This window comes from Oncorhynchus gorbuscha, unplaced genomic scaffold (assembly GCF_021184085.1).
Source record: "Oncorhynchus gorbuscha isolate QuinsamMale2020 ecotype Even-year unplaced genomic scaffold, OgorEven_v1.0 Un_scaffold_595, whole genome shotgun sequence".
Classification (NCBI taxonomy): domain Eukaryota; kingdom Metazoa; phylum Chordata; class Actinopteri; order Salmoniformes; family Salmonidae; genus Oncorhynchus; species Oncorhynchus gorbuscha.
The window spans coordinates 438839-450842 of NW_025745430.1; the positions used below are offsets into that span (position 1 = coordinate 438839).

General features: G+C 42.4%; 1 long non-coding RNA gene across 1 annotated transcript; it reads left to right on the top strand.

Moving 5' to 3' along the window:
• Positions 1-8747: 8747 nt before the first annotated feature.
• On the top strand, positions 8748-11619 carry LOC124018988. Its single transcript, XR_006835722.1, has 2 exons — positions 8748-10475; positions 10508-11619. It is a non-coding gene; the product is annotated as an uncharacterized LOC124018988 (long non-coding RNA).
• Positions 11620-12004: the final 385 nt, after the last annotated feature.

Genomic DNA, 12004 nt, shown 5'->3' on the forward strand with positions numbered 1-12004 from the left:
TGGTCTTGGTTAGAGGTGTTGCTAGATGGCAGTGGTCTTGGTTAGAGGTGTTGCTAGATGGCAGTGGTCTTGGTTAGAGGTGTTGCTAGATGGCAGTGGTCTTGGTTAGAGGTGTTGCTAGATGGCAGTGGTCTTGGTTAGAGGTGTTGCTAGATGGCAGTGGTCTTAGTTAGAGGTGTTGCTAGATGGCAGTGGTCTTGGTTAGAGGTGTTGCTAGATGGCAGTGGTCTTGGTTAGAGGTGTTGCTAGATGGCAGTGGTCTTGGTTACCGGTGTTGCTAGATGTCAGTGGTCTTGGTTACCGGTGTTGCTAGATGGCAGTGGTCTTGGTTAGAGGTGTTGCTAGATGGCAGTGGTCTTGGTTAGAGGTGTTGCTAGATGGCAGTGGTCTTGGTTAGAGGTGTTGCTAGATGGCAGTGGTCTTGGTTAGAGGTGTTGCTAGATGGCAGTGGTCTTGGTGGCAGTGGTCTTGGTTACCGGTGTTGCTAGATGGCAGTGGTCTTGGTTACCGGTGTTGCTAGATGGCAGTGGTCTTGGTTAGAGGTGTTGCTAGATGGCAGTGGTCTTGGTTCTTGGTTAGGTGTTGCTAGATGGCAGTGGTCTTGGTTACCGGTGTTGCTAGATGGCAGTAGTCTTGGTTACCGGTGTTGCTAGATGGCAGTGGTCTTGGTTAGAGGTGTTGCTAGATGGCAGTGGTCTTGGTTAGAGGTGTTGCTAGATGGCAGTGGTCTTGGTTAGAGGTGTTGCTAGATGGCAGTGCCAGTAGATGACCAGTAGACGGCAGAAAGTGCCTAGTAACAGCAACAGTCTCTCATCTCTCTGTGAGGAATAGGAAGCTGCTATAGTAAACAGGAAGTGACGGCTGCTTAGCTGTTCCCCCCCAATCCCTCCAATCGTCCTCCCTCCTCTGCTCTTCCTCTCCCCTCCCTCTGTTCTCCAGACTCAATATAGAACTGTGATGATGTCGATGGCCTGGAGTGTCGTGCAGACTGTGTTTTCGGTTTTCTTTGAGGATGTGTGCGTGTGTGTGTGTGTGTGTGTGTGTGTGTGTGTGTGTGTGTGTGTGTGTGTGTGTGTGTGTGTGTGTGTGTGTGTGTGTGTGTGTGTGTGTGTGTGTGTGTGTGTGTGTGTGTGTGATGGAGATAGCTGGGTAGACAGGCTGTATTGAGGCAGAGGGGCTATGAACAAAAGGTCTAGTGCTGCAGGAAGGACAGAGCAGAGAGAGATGGAGAGAGAAGAGAGAAGGAATAAGAGAGAGGAGAAAGAGAGAGGGGGTAAGAGTAGAGAAAGAGAGGAGAGTAAGAGAGAGGAGAGAGAGAAGGAAAAAGAGAGAGAGAGAAAGAGAGAGAGAAGGAAACACAGAGAGAGAGAGAGAGAGAGAGAGGGAGGAGGAGAAGAGAGAGAGGAGAGAGAGAGAGTGAGAGGGAGAGAGAGCGAGAAGGAAACAGAGAGAGAAAGAGCAAGAGAGAGGAGAAGAGAGAGAGGATAGAGAGAGAGGAGAGGAGAGAGAGAGAAAGAGAAAGAGAGAGAGAGAGTAGGAGAGGAGAGAGAGGAGAAAGAGAGAGAGGGGAAGAGTAGAGAAAGAGATGAGAGAGCAGGAGGAGAGAGAGAGAGAGCGAGAGAGAGAGAGAGAGGGGAGGAAAGGAAGGATAGAGTAGTGAGAGGAAGAGAGTGCCAGAACAAATGTGCGTGCAGCTAAATCTCTCAAAGCTCAGTCAATAACACAGAGGGCTCTTAGAAAACAAACCCTTCTGCACTGTCAGAACCCTTCTACACTGTCAGAACCCTTCTACATTATGTCAGAACCCTTCTACATTATGTCAGAACCCTCCAACATTATGTCAGAACCCTTCTACACTGTCAGAACCCTTCTACACTGTCAGAACCCTTCTACATTATGTCATGACCCTTCTACACTGTCAGAACCCTTCTACACTGTCAGAACCCTTCTACACTGTCAGAACCCTTCTACACTGTCAGAACCCTTCTACATTATGTCATGACCCTTCTACACTATGTCAGAACCCTTCTACACTATGTCAGAACCCTTCTACACTATGTCAGAACCCTTCTACACTGTCAGAACCCTTCTACACTGTCAGAACCCTTCTACACTGTCAGAACCCTTCTACACTATGTCAGAACCCTTCTACACTGTCAGAACACTTCTACACTGTCAGAACCCTTCTACACTGTCAGAACCCTTCTACATTATGTCAGAACCCTTCTACACTGTCAGAACACTTCTACACTGTCAGAACACTTCTACACTGTCAGAACACTTCTACATTATGTCAGAACCCTTCTACACTATGACAGAACACTTCTACACTGTCAGAACACTTCTACATTATGTCAGAACCCTTCTACACTGTCAGAACACTTCTACACTGTCAGAACACTTCTACATTATGTCAGAACCCTTCTACACTGTCAGGACCCTTCTACACTGTCAGAACCCTTCTACACTGTCAGAACCCTTCTACACTGTCAGAACCCTTCTACACTATGTCAGGACCCTTCTACACTCTCAGAACCCTTCTATACTGTCAGAACCCTTCGACACTGTCAGAACCCTTCTACACTGTCAGAACCCTTCTACACTATGTCAGAACACTTCTACACTGTCAGAACCCTTCTACACTGTCAGAACCCTTCTACACTGTCAGAACCCTTCTACACTGTCAGAACCCTTCTACACTGTCAGAACCCTTCTACACTATGTCAGGACCCTTCTACACTGTCAGAACCCTTCTACACTGGCAGAACCCTTCTACACTATGTCAGGACCCTTCTACACTATGTCATGACCCTTCTAGACACCGTGAGGCTGGTTTGGTCTTTGGTGAATGGTCTTACAGCATAGTGATGGCGAAAGCTTCTAGTGTCAGTTATTTATCCTGACAGTGAGTTTAGCTCAGAGCTCAGCGGAGGTTCCCTGTGTCACCACAGTATGCTCTTAACAGAATCTGTGCTTCTTTCCTGTGGTGCATTTCCTGTTCCTGTTACCGTCCAATATGATTATTCAGAGCCATGCAGCTGCACCGCTACGTTCTGTAACTTTGTGTTTCCTATTCCAAGTCAAATAATTAGCCTGAAGAGAAACCACGTGTTGTTTATGAACTAGCGGCTGGATTGGGATTGAAAAGGTACTGAGGCATCTGGGTGAAAAACACAAACGGGACCTCACTGTCTCCTGGAACTAGAATGTTGTTTTCTTCTGATTTTCAGGTTGGTGGAAGATGAGCAGTTCCTTCTGCTGTATGACAGCTTCCTACAACACCCCGTGGTTTCCCATCCCACGACCCCTGGAGACCTCCTCAACAAGCCACGGGAGAAAAACACCGTCGCTGTCTTTTACCTCGGAGACGAGGAACGGATGAAATACACCATGGATACGATGAGGAAACCTGACTCACTGGAGGACAGGGCTCTGACATGCCTTTCCATTAGGGACAACATCACTGACAGGATATATAATACACCTGGACAACATCACTGACAGGATATAGAATACACCTGGACAACATCACTGACAGGATATAGAATACACCACCTGGACAACATCACTGACAGGATATAGAATACACCTGGACAACATCACTGACAGGATATAGAATACACCACCTGGACAACATCACTGACAGGAAATAGAATACACCTGGACAACATCACTGACAGGATATAGAATACACCACCTGGACAACATCACTGACAGGATATAGAATACACCACCTGGACAACATCACTGACAGGATATAGAATACACCTGGACAACATCACTGACAGGATATAGAATACACCACCTGGACAACATCACTGACAGGATATAGAATAGACCTGGACAACATTACTGACAGGATATAGAATACACCTGGACAACATCACTGACAGGATATAGAATACACCTGGACAACATCACTGACAGGATATAGAATACACCTGGACAACATCACTGACAGGATATAGAATACACCACCTGGACAACATCACTGACAGGATATAGAATACACTGACAGGATATAGAATACACCTGGACAACATCACTGACAGGATATAGAATACACCTGGACAACATCACTGACAGGATATAGAATACACTGACAGGATATAGAATACACCTGGACAACATCACTGACAGGATATAGAATACACCTGGACAACATCACTGACAGGATATAGAATACACTGACAGGATATAGAATACACCTGGACAACATCACTGACAGGATGTAGAATACACCTGGACAACATCACTGACAGGATATAGAATACACCACCTGGACAACATCACTGACAGGATATAGAATACACCTGGACAACATCACTGACAGGATATAGAATACACCTGGACAACATCACTGACAGGATATAGAATACACCTGGACAACATCACTGACAGGATATAGAATACACCACCTGGACAACATCACTGACAGGATATAGAATACACCACCTGGACAACATCACTGACAGGATATAGAATACACCTGGACAACATCACTGACAGGATATAGAATACACCTGGACAACATCACTGACAGGATATAGAATACACCACCTGGACAACATCACTGACAGGATATAGAATACACCTGGACAACATCACTGACAGGATATAGAATACACCTGGACAACATCACTGACAGGATATAGAATACACCTGGACAACATCACTGACAGGATATAGAATACACTGACGGGATATAGAATACACCTGGACAACATCACTGACAGGATATAGAATACACCTGGACAACATCACTGACAGGATATAGAATACACCTGGACAACATCACTGACAGGATATAGAATACACTGACAGGATATAGAATACACCTGGACAACATCACTGACAGGATATAGAATACACCTGGACAACATCACTGACAGGATATACAATACACCACCTTGACAACATCACTGACAGGATATAGAATACACCTGGACAACATCACTGACAGGATATAGAATACACCACCTGGACAACATCACTGACAGGATATAGAATACACCTGGACAACATTACTGACAGGATATAGAATACACCACCTGGACAACATCACTGACAGGATATAGAATACACCTGGACAACATCACTGACAGGATATAGAATACACCACCTGGACAACATCACTGACAGGAAATAGAATACACCTGGACAACATCACTGACATGATATAGAATACACTGACAGGATATAGAATACACTGACAGGATATAGAATACACCTGGACAACATCACTGACAGGATATAGAATACACCTGGACAACATCACTGACAGGATATAGAATACACCTGGACAACATCACTGACAGGATATAGAATACACCACCTGGACAACATCACTGACAGGATATAGAATACACCACCTGGACAACATCACTGACAGGATATAGAATACACCTGGACAACATCACTGACAGGATATAGAATACACCTGGACAACATTACTGACAGGATATAGAATACACCTGGACAACATTACTGACAGGATATAGAATACACCTGGACAACATTACTGACAGGATATAGAATACACCTGGACAACATCACTGCAGGATATAGAATACACTGACAGGATATAGAATACACTGACAGGATATAGAATACACCTGGACAACATCACTGACAGGATATAGAATACACCTGGACAACATCACTGACAGGATATAGAATACACTGACAGGATATAGAATACACCTGGACAACATCACTGACAGGATGTAGAATACACCTGGACAACATCACTGACAGGATATAGAATACACCACCTGGACAACATCACTGACAGGATATAGAATACACCTGGACAACATCACTGACAGGATATAGAATACACCTGGACAACATCACTGACAGGATATAGAATACACCTGGACAACATCACTGACAGGATATAGAATACACCACCTGGACAACATCACTGACAGGATATAGAATACACCACCTGGACAACATCACTGACAGGATATAGAATACACCTGGACAACATCACTGACAGGATATAGAATACACCTGGACAACATCACTGACAGGATATAGAATACACCACCTGGACAACATCACTGACAGGATATAGAATACACCTGGACAACATCACTGACAGGATATAGAATACACCTGGACAACATCACTGACAGGATATAGAATACACCTGGACAACATCACTGACAGGATATAGAATACACTGACGGGATATAGAATACACCTGGACAACATCACTGACAGGATATAGAATACACCTGGACAACATCACTGACAGGATATAGAATACACCTGGACAACATCACTGACAGGATATAGAATACACTGACAGGATATAGAATACACCTGGACAACATCACTGACAGGATATAGAATACACCTGGACAACATCACTGACAGGATATACAATACACCACCTTGACAACATCACTGACAGGATATAGAATACACCTGGACAACATCACTGACAGGATATAGAATACACCACCTGGACAACATCACTGACAGGATATAGAATACACCTGGACAACATTACTGACAGGATATAGAATACACCACCTGGACAACATCACTGACAGGATATAGAATACACCTGGACAACATCACTGACAGGATATAGAATACACCACCTGGACAACATCACTGACAGGAAATAGAATACACCTGGACAACATCACTGACATGATATAGAATACACTGACAGGATATAGAATACACTGACAGGATATAGAATACACCTGGACAACATCACTGACAGGATATAGAATACACCTGGACAACATCACTGACAGGATATAGAATACACCTGGACAACATCACTGACAGGATATAGAATACACCACCTGGACAACATCACTGACAGGATATAGAATACACCACCTGGACAACATCACTGACAGGATATAGAATACACCTGGACAACATCACTGACAGGATATAGAATACACCTGGACAACATTACTGACAGGATATAGAATACACCTGGACAACATTACTGACAGGATATAGAATACACCTGGACAACATTACTGACAGGATATAGAATACACCACCTGGACAACATCACTGACAGGATATAGAATACACCTGGACAACATCACTGACAGGATATAGAATACACCACCTGGACAACATCACTGACAGGAAATAGAATACACCTGGACAACATCACTGACATGATATAGAATACACTGACAGGATATAGAATACACTGACAGGATATAGAATACACCTGGACAACATCACTGACAGGATATAGAATACACCTGGACAACATCACTGACAGGATATAGAATACACCTGGACAACATCACTGACAGGATATAGAATACACCACCTGGACAACATCACTGACAGGAAATAGAATACACCTGGACAACATCACTGACATGATATAGAATACACTGACAGGATATAGAATACACTGACAGGATATAGAATACACCTGGACAACATCACTGACAGGATATAGAATACACCTGGACAACATCACTGACAGGATATAGAATACACCTGGACAACATCACTGACAGGATATAGAATACACCACCTGGACAACATCACTGACAGGATATAGAATACACCACCTGGACAACATCACTGACAGGATATAGAATACACCTGGACAACATCACTGACAGGATATAGAATACACCTGGACAACATTACTGACAGGATATAGAATACACCTGGACAACATTACTGACAGGATATAGAATACACCTGGACAACATTACTGACAGGATATAGAATACACCTGGACAACATTACTGACAGGATATAGAATACACCACCTGGACAACATCACTGACAGGATATAGAATACACCTGGACAACATCACTGACAGGATATAGAATACACCACCTGGACAACATCACTGACAGGAAATAGAATACACCTGGACAACATCACTGACATGATATAGAATACACTGACAGGATATAGAATACACTGACAGGATATAGAATACACCTGGACAACATCACTGACAGGATATAGAATACACCTGGACAACATCACTGACAGGATATAGAATACACCTGGACAACATCACTGACAGGATATAGAATACACCACCTGGACAACATCACTGACAGGAAATAGAATACACCTGGACAACATCACTGACAGGATATAGAATACACCTGGACAGGATATAGAATACATGACAGGATATAGAATACACCTGGACAACATCACTGACAGGATATAGAATACACCTGGACAACATCACTGACAGGATATAGAATACACCTGGACAACATCACTGACAGGATATAGAATACACCTGGACAACATCACTGACAGGATATAGAATACACCACCTGACAGGACAACATCACTGACAGGATATAGAATACACCTGGACAACATCACTGCAGGATATAGAATAGACTGACAGGATATAGAATACACTGACAGGATATAGAATACACCTGGACAACATCACTGACATATAGAATACACCTGATATAGAATACACCTGGACAACATCACTGACAGGATATAGAATACACCTGGACAACATCACTGACAGGATATAGAATACACCTGGACAACATTACTGACAGGATATAGAATACACCTGGACAACATCACTGACAGGATATAGAATACACCTGGACAACATCACTGACAGGATATAGAATACACCTGGACAACATCACTGACAGGATATAGAATACACCTGGACAACATCACTGACAGGATATAGAATACACCACCTGGACAACATCACTGACAGGATATAGAATACACCTGGACAACATCACTGACAGGATATAGAATACACTGACAGGATATAGAATACACCTGGACAACATCACTGCAGGATATAGAATACACCTGGACAACATCACTGACAGGATATAGAATACACCTGGACAATGTGTCTGACACAGATTAAATCAGGTGGACAAAATTACTGACAGAGATTCAAACCAGGTGGACATCAATCTGTCTGATATGGACAGGAGACAGCAGCACTGCTCTGATGACCTGCAGAGAGGACAGGAGACAAACAGACAGAGATTTAAACCAGGTGGACATCAATCTGTCTGATATGGACAGGAGACAGCAGCACTGCTCTGATGACCTGCAGAGAGGACAGGAGACAAACAGACAGAGATTTAAACCAGGTGGACATCAATCTGTCTGGTATGGACAGGAGACAGCAGCACTGCTCTGATGACCTGCAGAGAGGAGAGGAGACAAACAGACAGAGATTTAAACCAGGTGGTCCTTCTGTAGCTCAGTTGGTAGAGCATGGCGCTTGTAACGCCAGGGTAGTGGGTTCGATCCCCGGGACCACCCATACGTAGAATGTATGCACACATGACTGTAAGTCGCTTTGGATAAAAGCGTCTGCTAAATGGCATATATTATTATTATTATTATTATATTAATCTGTCTGGTATGGACAGGAGACAGCAGCACTGCTCTGATGACCTGCAGAGAGGACAGGAGACAAAACAGACAGAGGTACAGAAGACGTCACTTGAATTACCTTCCACAACACATGAATAATGACATTTGTAAACCCAGTGATCGTGGTGCCCTTTGTTTAATGCATGTCAACAAGACCCCGGGACAACACACTCCTTCTAAGGCTGAGAAACAGGTGTGTTTAATGTGTGTCAACATGACCCCGGGACAACACACTCCTTCTAAGGCTGAGAAACAGGTGTGTTTAATGTGTGTCAACATGACCCCGGGACAACACACTCCTTCTAAGGCTGAGAAACAGGTGTGTTTAATGTGTGTCAACATGACCCCGGGACAACACACTCCTTCTAAGGCTGAGAAACAGGTGTGTGGAAATGTATGAAAGATAATGACGACAATACGAGGGGGGAAGGGGGGTTCTCTCTGTATGTAGACATTGAATAATGTTCTGTATAGATATGACATCAATAAGACGAGGTTCTGTATGTTCTGTATAGATATGACATCAATAAGACGAGGCTCTGTATGTTCTGTATAGATATGACATCAATAAGACGAGGTTCTGTATGTTCTGTATAGATATGACATCAATAAGACGAGGTTCTGTATGTTCTGTATAGATATGACATCAATAAGATGAGGTTCTGTATGTTCTGTATAGATATGACATCAATAAGACGAGGTTCTGTATGTTCTGTATATATATGACATCAATAAGACAAGGTTCTGTATAGATATGACATCAATAAGACAAGGTTCTGTATGTTCTGTATAGATATGACATCAATAAGACGAGGTTCTGTATGTTCTGTATAGATATGACATCAATAAGACGAGGTTCTGTATGTTCTGTATAGATATGACATCAATAAGACAAGGTTCTGTATAGATATGACATCAATAAGACAAGGTTCTGTATGTTCTGTATAGATATGACATCAATAAGACGAGGTTCTGTATGTTCTGTATAGATATGACATCAATAAGACGAGGTTCTGTATGTTCTGTATAGATATGACATCAATAAGATGAGGTTCTGTATGTTCTGTATAGATATGACATCAATAAGACAAGGTTCTGTATAGATATGACATCAATAAGACGAGGTTCTGTATGTTCTGTATAGATATGACATCAATAAGACGAGGTTCTGTAGGTTCTGTATAGATATGACATCAATAAGACGAGGTTCTGTATGTTCTGTATAGATATGACATCAATAAGACGAGGTTCTGTATAGATATGACATCAATAAGACGAGGTTCTGTATGTTCTGTATAGATATGACATCAATAAGACGAGGTTCTGTATGTTCTGTATAGATATGACATCAATAAGACGAGGTTCTGTATGTTCTGTATAGATATGACATCAATAAGACGAGGTTCTGTAGGTTCTGTATAGATATGACATCAATAAGACGAGGTTCTGTAGGTGGACATCGAATCATATCATGTTCTATACTAAAACATATTATTGAAAACATGTACAGCTGGTAAACCAGAAATAAAGACAGACCATAGTTTTAATTCTGTGTCCACAAACTGTTCAAAAAAATACCTATCTGTTCTTCTCAGCTCTGTTGAGACTCTTGGAGTTATTGCATTGTTAAATCTCTATTTTTTTAAGGTATGATACATATATATATGTTTTGTATGAAAAGGGATTGGTTTAAAACTGGAGATTTTATTTAATAGATTTATAACATTCAATTATGTTGTTTTTTAAAACATTTTTTTTTAATGTTGATAAAATGTTTTGCCTTGATGAGAACATGCCAGGCAGGTGGAGGGTGACGAAAACAAAATGGCTTCCTTTCAAAACAATCGTGTTCCGTGTTCACGTGCTGATCGGAACTTGGAACTTTCCGACCTGCTGACCGCTTGTGGTTATTAAACATGTGCCGCGTTCAACCAGTTAGAAAGACTGAATTTCAGAGTTTTCCGACTAGCAAGTGAACACGACATTTAAACCCCCATTTTCCGGTACAGGGATATGATGTCATCAGTATGAATCTGCTGCAGGTGTTTTGACGAATGTTCATATGTTTATTTTTTATTTTTTTAAATAATTTAAATGATTGATTGATTGTTTTTTATCAGAATGTTGTATCACTGTTAATTGATCACTGTTAATTGATCACTGTTAATTGATCACTGTTAATTGATTGAAGGCATCTACCTCAGTGTCCGCGTCATGTTTAGTTTTAAACAGCAGCTGTAACCTCTGGGTCGTGTTCCAAGGGAAGAAAACAGGGAGGTGACAACCTTGACTTGTCCAATAAGAAACACTCATTTTCATCCCCCCCCTCCCCCCCATGGCAAAACGGTTTGGTACGCGAGCTTCAATGACTGGTTCTCAGACCATGTCTCTATGTCAACTATGGTTACTACGTCACCCTGTGTAACTATGGTTACTACGTCACCCCGTGTAACTATGGTTACTACGTCACCCCGTGTTAACTACGTCACCCAGTGTCACCCCGTGTAACTATGGTTACTACGTCACCCCGTGTAACTACGTCACCCAGTGTCACCCCGTGTAACTATGGTTACTACATCACCCGTGTTA